The sequence below is a fragment of the Ornithorhynchus anatinus genome, chromosome X1 (genome assembly GCF_004115215.2).
Source record: "Ornithorhynchus anatinus isolate Pmale09 chromosome X1, mOrnAna1.pri.v4, whole genome shotgun sequence".
Lineage (NCBI taxonomy): Eukaryota > Metazoa > Chordata > Mammalia > Monotremata > Ornithorhynchidae > Ornithorhynchus > Ornithorhynchus anatinus.
The window spans coordinates 101,302,763-101,310,298 of NC_041749.1; the positions used below are offsets into that span (position 1 = coordinate 101,302,763).

At 44.8% G+C, this 7,536-nt stretch overlaps 1 non-coding gene across 1 annotated transcript; it reads left to right on the forward strand.

Annotated features, from left to right (window-relative positions):
* The first annotated feature begins 3,669 nt into the window (after nt 1-3,669).
* LOC114806850 lies at nt 3,670-3,807 on the forward strand. The gene has a single exon (XR_003754907.1). It is a non-coding gene; the product is annotated as a small nucleolar RNA SNORA7 (small nucleolar RNA).
* Nucleotides 3,808-7,536: the final 3,729 nt, after the last annotated feature.

Sequence of the window (7,536 nt, forward strand, 5' to 3'; positions counted from 1 at the left end):
CAGTCTCGGTAGAGTGGAGGGGACGGAAGCCAGATTGGAGGGGGTCTAGGAGAGAATGGGAGTTAGACATAGTGGTGGAAGCCCTGTGAGTGAATGAGTTCTAGGGAGTGGATGTAGATGGAGAATAGAAAGGGACCAAGAACTGAAGCCTAAGGGACACCCACAGTTAGGCGGTGGGAGGCAGAGGAGTAGCCCTTGAAAGAGACTGAGAATGAATGGTCAGAGAGATAGGAGGAGAAACCAAAGAGGACAGTGTCAGTGAAGCTGAGGTTGAATAATGCTCCCAGAAGAAGGGGGGGAGAGTGTCTAAAGCAGCTGAGAGGTTGAGAAAGATTAGAATGAAGTAGAGGCCATTGGATCTGGCAGGAAGACATCATTTCTGACCTTAGGGTCGTTTCTGGGGAGTGAAGGGGACGGAAGCTAGATTGGAGGGGGTCAAGGAGAGAATTGGAGAAGAGGAACCTGAGGCTGCAGGTGTAGACATCTCATTCAAGGAGTTTGGAGAGGACTGATAGGAGGGAGATGAAGTGATGACTGGAGGGATCCGTGGGGTCAAGGGAGGTTTTGGGGGGATTTTTTAGGATAGGGGAGACATGGGCTTGTTTGAAAGCAGTGGGAAAGAAGACTGGAGAGTGAACAGTTGAAGATGACAACTAGGAAGGCGACAAGTGTTTTGACAAAGTGCAAAGGAATGAGGTTGGATGTGCTGGTGGAGGGGGTGGATTTCGAGAGAGGGCAGGAGATCTCTAGAGAGACTTCTGGGAAAGATGGGAGAGTTGAAAAAGGGGCAAGATGGGAGAGAGGCAGGGGAGATTTTAGGGAGATCATGGCCGGTAGTGTCAATTTTCTTAATAAGTAGGTGGCCAGGTAATTAGGGGCAAGGTATGGGGGAGGCAGGGGGACGGGGTTTGAGGAGGGGTGTGATGTCTGGAACTACTGGTGAGGGCAATGAGCATGGATGTCAATAAGGATGGAGAAATGATTTTGTAGGGCAGAGGAGAGGGCAGAGTTAAAGCACACAAGGATAAACTTGAAGTGGACTAAGTTGACCTGATATTTAGATTTCCACCAGCAGCGCTCTGTGGCTGGTGCACAAAAGTGAATTAGGTGGACTGTGGAGTTGATCCAGGACTGTGGGTTGAATTCTGAGATGGATCATCTCTCCAAAGTCTTTCCTTTTTTCCCTATTCTTCTAAACATTGTTACAGAGACTGACACTTTCTCTTTCAAACCCTTCTGATTTTTTTAACTGTCATAGCGTTTTTGTCAACACATATGAATAGATGAACTATCACAGATCTTGACTGAAAACATACACACACGCACACATACAAAATACCCTCGATAGGAGAAAATAGTTTAAAACACCTCTTTAAGAAAAAGTGACACAAAAAAGTGAGAGAAATAGAGAAGCAGCATGGCCTAGTGGAGAGAGCATGGGCCTGGAAGTCAGAAGGACCTGAGTTGTAATACCAGCCTCACCACTTGTCTGCTGTGCAACCTTGGGCAAGTCATTTCACTACTCTCTACCTCAGTTACTTCATCTGTAAAATAGTGATTAAGATTGTGATCCCCATGTGGGACATGGACTGTGTCCAACCTAATTTGCTTATATCCACTCCAGAGATTAGTACAGTGCCTGGCACATAGTAAGCACTTAACAAATACCACAGTTATTATTATTGTACTAAGCACTTAACAAATACCATTAAAAAATCAACTCCCCCAAATTTCCATATATCTCACAATCTTTGGATTGTCCTAATTAATGAGCATCTTTTCACTTTAAAGTTTTCACCTTTTGTTGAGACTTCATTTTTCATTTTTACAAGTTGGGGTTCTTGAAACGTTTTCTTTAAATGGAGCAGATAACAGCAAGTCACCACTTTTTAGCTGCTCTAAAATGGGAGAGTAATTACATGCTAGAATTGGAAGAGTCATTTTTAGAAACAATGACCTGAAAATGGGAATAAACCTGAGTTCAGTCTCACAGGATCTCAGATGAGATTTGTGTGCACACACACATACCCTCGTGTGTGTGTGTGTGTGTGTGGCTTAAACTCTGGCATAGTTATCACTTAGGAGGAAGTCTTAAAAACCCAAAAAGAAAAGGGTTGGTGAAATAGCATTATCTTCCTCAAATTCTATGCTCCCTCAGTGGAGCTGAATTCTAGTTAGGTTTTTCTCCAACTGGGGGTTCAGGACCCTTAGGGAGGCTTGGAGGGGAGCAATTCTGAGAGTTGAGGATAGTTGAACAGCTGATTGGGATAGGCAACAATAAACTGCCTTCTACATGAATGGAATTTATAGACCTCCTCCAACTCCCTGACTTTCCATCCACTCTCTTTTGCTTTGGGCCTTTAAAGGTTGCTGTGAAACTAAAGGGGACCTGCACTCAGGTTTGTTTTGTGTTTGTTTGTCAGTTGATCGGTGAAGACACAACGTGGAGTAGAGGGAGAAAAGCAGGAGGGAATAAAGAGCTGAATTCTCAGGGGGATCACAGATTCAAAAAGTGTAATAGCCATTTCTCTCGGAGGACAGCCCAAACATTGGAAGGAGAGTATACAACAGCACACACTCCCTTTCCCTCTAAGAGTCCTTATCCAAAGGCCCCCATTGATTTATAGATTTCAGACTAACTGGATGTTTTAAACTGCTGCTAAGTTTATTGAGATCAAATGTGCAAACATGCCCATTTTTGTGCTGCTAAGATATTTTCATCAATCAAGTACTGCAATGTGTGTTATAGTTCTAATTACAAAGTAGGATTGGTTACAGAAAATACCTTCATTTTCCCAGCATGCCACAGAACAGAGCTCAATGGGGATGTTGTACAACCGCGCCCCAACCATCAGATCAGTTACATTGCAGTCCACAGCTTGCCATGAAATTGAAAGTGCAGCCTCCTATTTCTACTTTGCTTATGCCTTTTTCTGGACTGTTAGGTTTTGCATCTCCAAAGGAGAGAGGCAATGAGAACTCTTTGATTTGCAAGCTGCAAGTGGGCAGTAACGGGCAGACTGAGCCAGAGGCAAATGGAAACCACTGGAATCACAGGGAGGGAGGCTTCTTTATCAGTGTTTCCTAAAGGCTTTTAAAAATCCTCCTTTTTTATCAAAAGACAAGTCATCAGAGACATCAAGAGGATCAGGGGAGGCCGAAGGCAAAATCACTCATCCCTTACAAATTGGACCCAACACTGCTGATAAATCATCTCTGGCCCTACATCTAGCTTCTCAGAATGTGTTGGCTATCTTTTATTCTTCATCAAAAATCACTTTGTGGCATATACCACAGAGTGATAATAATCTTGGCTTTCCCAAAATAATCCCAGTTTGACTGAGGCAGTCTCAGTTTCTGGGGTTGTTGTTATTTTTCACTTCAGGATTGACCCAGTTTCCTAAAAGCCCTCCAAAATCAGCCTCACACCTTACCACTGGGGGACGTGAACAAGTCAAGGGTAGTGGCATGCTGACTGGGTCTCTGCCATCAGGGATGAAGCTTTCTGTCATCTCATGGAGTGGACAGGATTAGCAGAAACTGTGAAAATCATTGTCTAACATGGGCACCAAAGACTACAGTGGCTATTTAAGGCATTCACCTGCTGGTCTATGGTTCTACAGAAGCACAGAACAGCAATCGCTTTAGCAGTAAATAGATTTAGTCATTCCCCTCTCAGGATGGCACCTGGAGAGTTTCCAGTACTCTACCAGTCTCGGCTATGGGAGGGAGAGTCAAGCAGAGGCACACCCATTCTATTCCTAGTTTGGGCAGTGGCTAGTCAGTGGAAGGCAATCTGCTACAAGTCAAAACTCACCTGTGCTGGGCTGTGTCAAGGGAGGAGACTCACATTTGCTGTGCAGAAGAAGGCAGTGTTAAACCACTTCTGTACTTTTGCCAAGAAAACTCTGGGGATACAGTACCGGAACAGTTGCAGATGGAGGAGGGGTGTTCTGGGACAGATGTGTCTGTGGAGTCCCTATGGGTCAGAGACGACAGCAAAAGACAAGATAAGAGGTTTTGTTGTGGTAGTAGTAATAGTATTTATTAAACACTTACTCTGTGCAGAGCACGTACTAAATGCTGGGAAAGAATACACAAGTGAGAATTAGCCTCTGTCCCTCTGGGGGGACTCATTGTCTAAGACTACAAGTGCTGCCGTGAAGCAACATGGTCTAGTGGATAGAACACTGGCCTAGGACCTGGGACAGGGACTGTGTCCAAACTGATTACCTTGTATCTACCCGAGTGCTTTGTACAGTCCTTGGAACATAGTAAGTGCTTTACAAATACCATAAAAGAAGAGGGGGCTGATGACAGACATATCAGATATGATGAAACACTAAAACAGCATAAAACACAAGGACAAACACACAAAATAAAGCCCAAAAGTAGCAGAAGGATGTGCTGAATGAGGCTCCTCATTGGCTTAGAGTCTAGGGCACACCATAGCGACAGCAATCATTACAGCAGCTGCTTCAGTGGCCACCGGCTTTCCCAAGGTTTTTGTAGGCTACTTCTGCTTTTCCCTGTCCTGCTGGGATGACGGTAAGCAGGAGGGGAGTCTTGTCAGTAGTGCAGATGAGAGCCAGTGCCAGTTCCTGGGGAGGTCTCATGGCTGTCAACGTGGCATGTTGGGAGACGGGGCCCTCAATGCTGGGAGGGAAGGTGGTTTTGTCCTTCCAATTCTCCCACACTTTGCCACGTGAGCATCCCTGTTGGCCTATTCACTCACTGCACTCACTGCCCCAGTGGGAACCTGACTGGCAGGGATGAGGAAGTGTTTTTGGTCGTGCAAAATCACTAGAATAAATTCCTTCCTGCAGGTTGTAATCTCCATGATTATGGTTTTTATTAAGTGCTAACTATATGCCAAGCACAGTAGTAAGCATTGGGGTAGATACAAACATGGCTTAGGGGAAAACGTGATTTAGCGTGGCTTGGAAGTCAGAGGTCGTGAATTCTAATCCCGGCTCCACCATTTGTCAGCTGTGTGACTTTGGGAAAGTCACTTCACTTCTCTATACCTGTTACCTCATCTGCAAAATGGGGATTAAGACTGTGAGCCCCATGTGGGACAACCTGATTATCTTGTATCTACCTCAGTGCTTAGAACAGAACTTGGCACATAATAAGCGCTTAATAAATACCATTATTATTATTATTATTATATAAGCTAATCAGATTAGACACAGTCCCTGTCCCACAGTCATTCAACCATTCACTCAATTGTATTTATTGAGTGCTTACTGTGTGCAGAGCACTGTATTAATAGCACTGTCTATTCTTCATTCCGCTGCCCGGATCATCTTCCTGCAGAAACGCTCTGGGCATGCCACTCCCCTTCTTAAAAACCTCTAGTGGTTGCCTATCAACCTCCGCACGAAACAAAAACTTCTCACTCTAGGCTTCAAGGCTCTCCATCACCTCAAGCCCTCCTACCTCTCCTCCCTCCTCTCTTTCTACTGCCCACCCCGCACGCTCCCGCTCCTCTGCCGCTCACCTCCTCACCGTCCCTTGTTCTCGCCTACCCCGGCGTCGACCCCTGGCCCATGTCCTCCCGCTGTCCTGGAATGCCTTCCCTCCTCACCTCCGCCAAACTAACTCTCTTCCCCTCTTCAAAGCCCTACTGAGAGCTCACCTCCTCCAAGAGGCCTTCCCAGACTGAGCTTCTCCTTTTCCCTCTGCTCCCTCTGCTGCCTCTCTGCCCCCCCTTCACCTCCCCTCAGCTAAGCCTCCTTTCCCCCCTTTCCTTCTGCTCCTTCCCCTCTCCCTTCCCCTCCCCTCAGCACTGTGCTCATTTGCTCATTTGTATATATTTTTATTACCCTACTTATTTTGTTAATGAGGTGTACATCCCCTTGATTCTATTTATTGCTATCGTTTATGTCTGTCTGTCTCCCCCGATTAGACTGTAAGCCCATCGATGGGCAGGGATTATCTCTATCTGTTGCCGAGTTGTACATTCCAAGCGCTTAGTACAGTGATCTGCACATAGTAAGCGCTCAATAAATACTATTGAATGAATGAATGAATACTAAGAACTTGGGAAGTACAATTCAGGAACAAGTAGAGACATCCCTGCCCACAATGGGTTCACATGGGGTTCACAGTCTAGGTAGGAGGAGTAGAATTTAATCCCCCTTTTACAGCTGAGGAAACTGAGGCACAGAGAAGTTAAGTGGCATGTCCAAGGTCTCACAGCAGAGAAGTGGAAGAACTGAGATTAGGACCTAGGTCCTTTGACTCCCAAGCTCATGCTTTTTCCTCTAGGCCATGCTGATTTTCTCAGTCCTGCTGTCTTTCTGACAGCTGAGGCTGATCCATCATTTATTATGTGAGTCTCGTATTGATCAGCATCCCAGTAATAGGCCTTGGAGATTTCAGGAAATATCCCAGACTTAGATGCTGTGGTTGTGAGGTAATTATTGTCTCCAAAACACCATATGAATTTCAAGAACACCCTGAACTGTAGTCCATTCAATAGTATTTATTCAGTAGTATTTATTGAGCGCTTACTATGTGCAGAGGGAACATTGAAAAACCTCTCTGACCACATCACCCTTACATTCTTTCTTCCCATCCCACATCTATTTTTAGTCACTCTACTATCTCTAATATTACTGCAATATAATGAAAGGAATTTATACTCACATCACCCTACGAATGATTAAGCTTCTTGTCCATAGATTTTTGATAGGTTTTTTTTTTATCAGAAATAAGAGTTGTTCAGTATTTTATTTAGGTTCTGTAGTTAGTAATGACCCCTCTCAGAGTGGTACCTGGAGAGTTTCCAGTACTCTACCAGTCTCAAGTACCGGAGGGAGAGTCAAGAAAAGGCATATCTGTTCCATTCCTAGCTTGGGCAGTGGTTAGCGAGTGGAAGGCAATCTGCTACAAGTCAAAACTCCCCTGTGCTGGGCAGCAGTGGCATGGGAGAGAGTCAGGGAGGAGACTCAAGTTGACTGTGCAGAAGAAGGCAATGGTAATTCACTTCTGCATTTTTATCAGGAGAACTCCACAGATACACTACCAGAACAATTGCAGATGGAGGTGGGGCGTACTGGGAGAGATGTGTCCATGGTGTCGCTATGGGTCGGAGTGGACTCGACAGCATACGACAGCACAGGTTAGTAATGATTCTTCTATGGTCAATTCCTAATATATAGCCTGAACACAGGATTAATGACCGTCCATTGTTTAATTCAGGGTTAGCAAATTATATTTCAGGTATGCCCAGTTCTACAACACAAGGGTTCCATCCTTGCAAAATTCACTCTTCCACACCTTCCAATGCCGCACACATCAACACACATTATTTCTTCTGACACTGTGGTATGGGTGTGGCATGAGCATGCAAAGAGACTTACATTGTCCCTAATTCCTTAACAGTATAAGAGCTAAAGCAGATAGTGAAAACATGTTACAGCAGAACTGAGTGTAATTCCATGAGACATATTTTAGAACTATTCTTCATTAAGTAAAATGCTGTTTTAGAGCAATACTTGAAATGTTTAACTAGCTAGACTCGGTTTT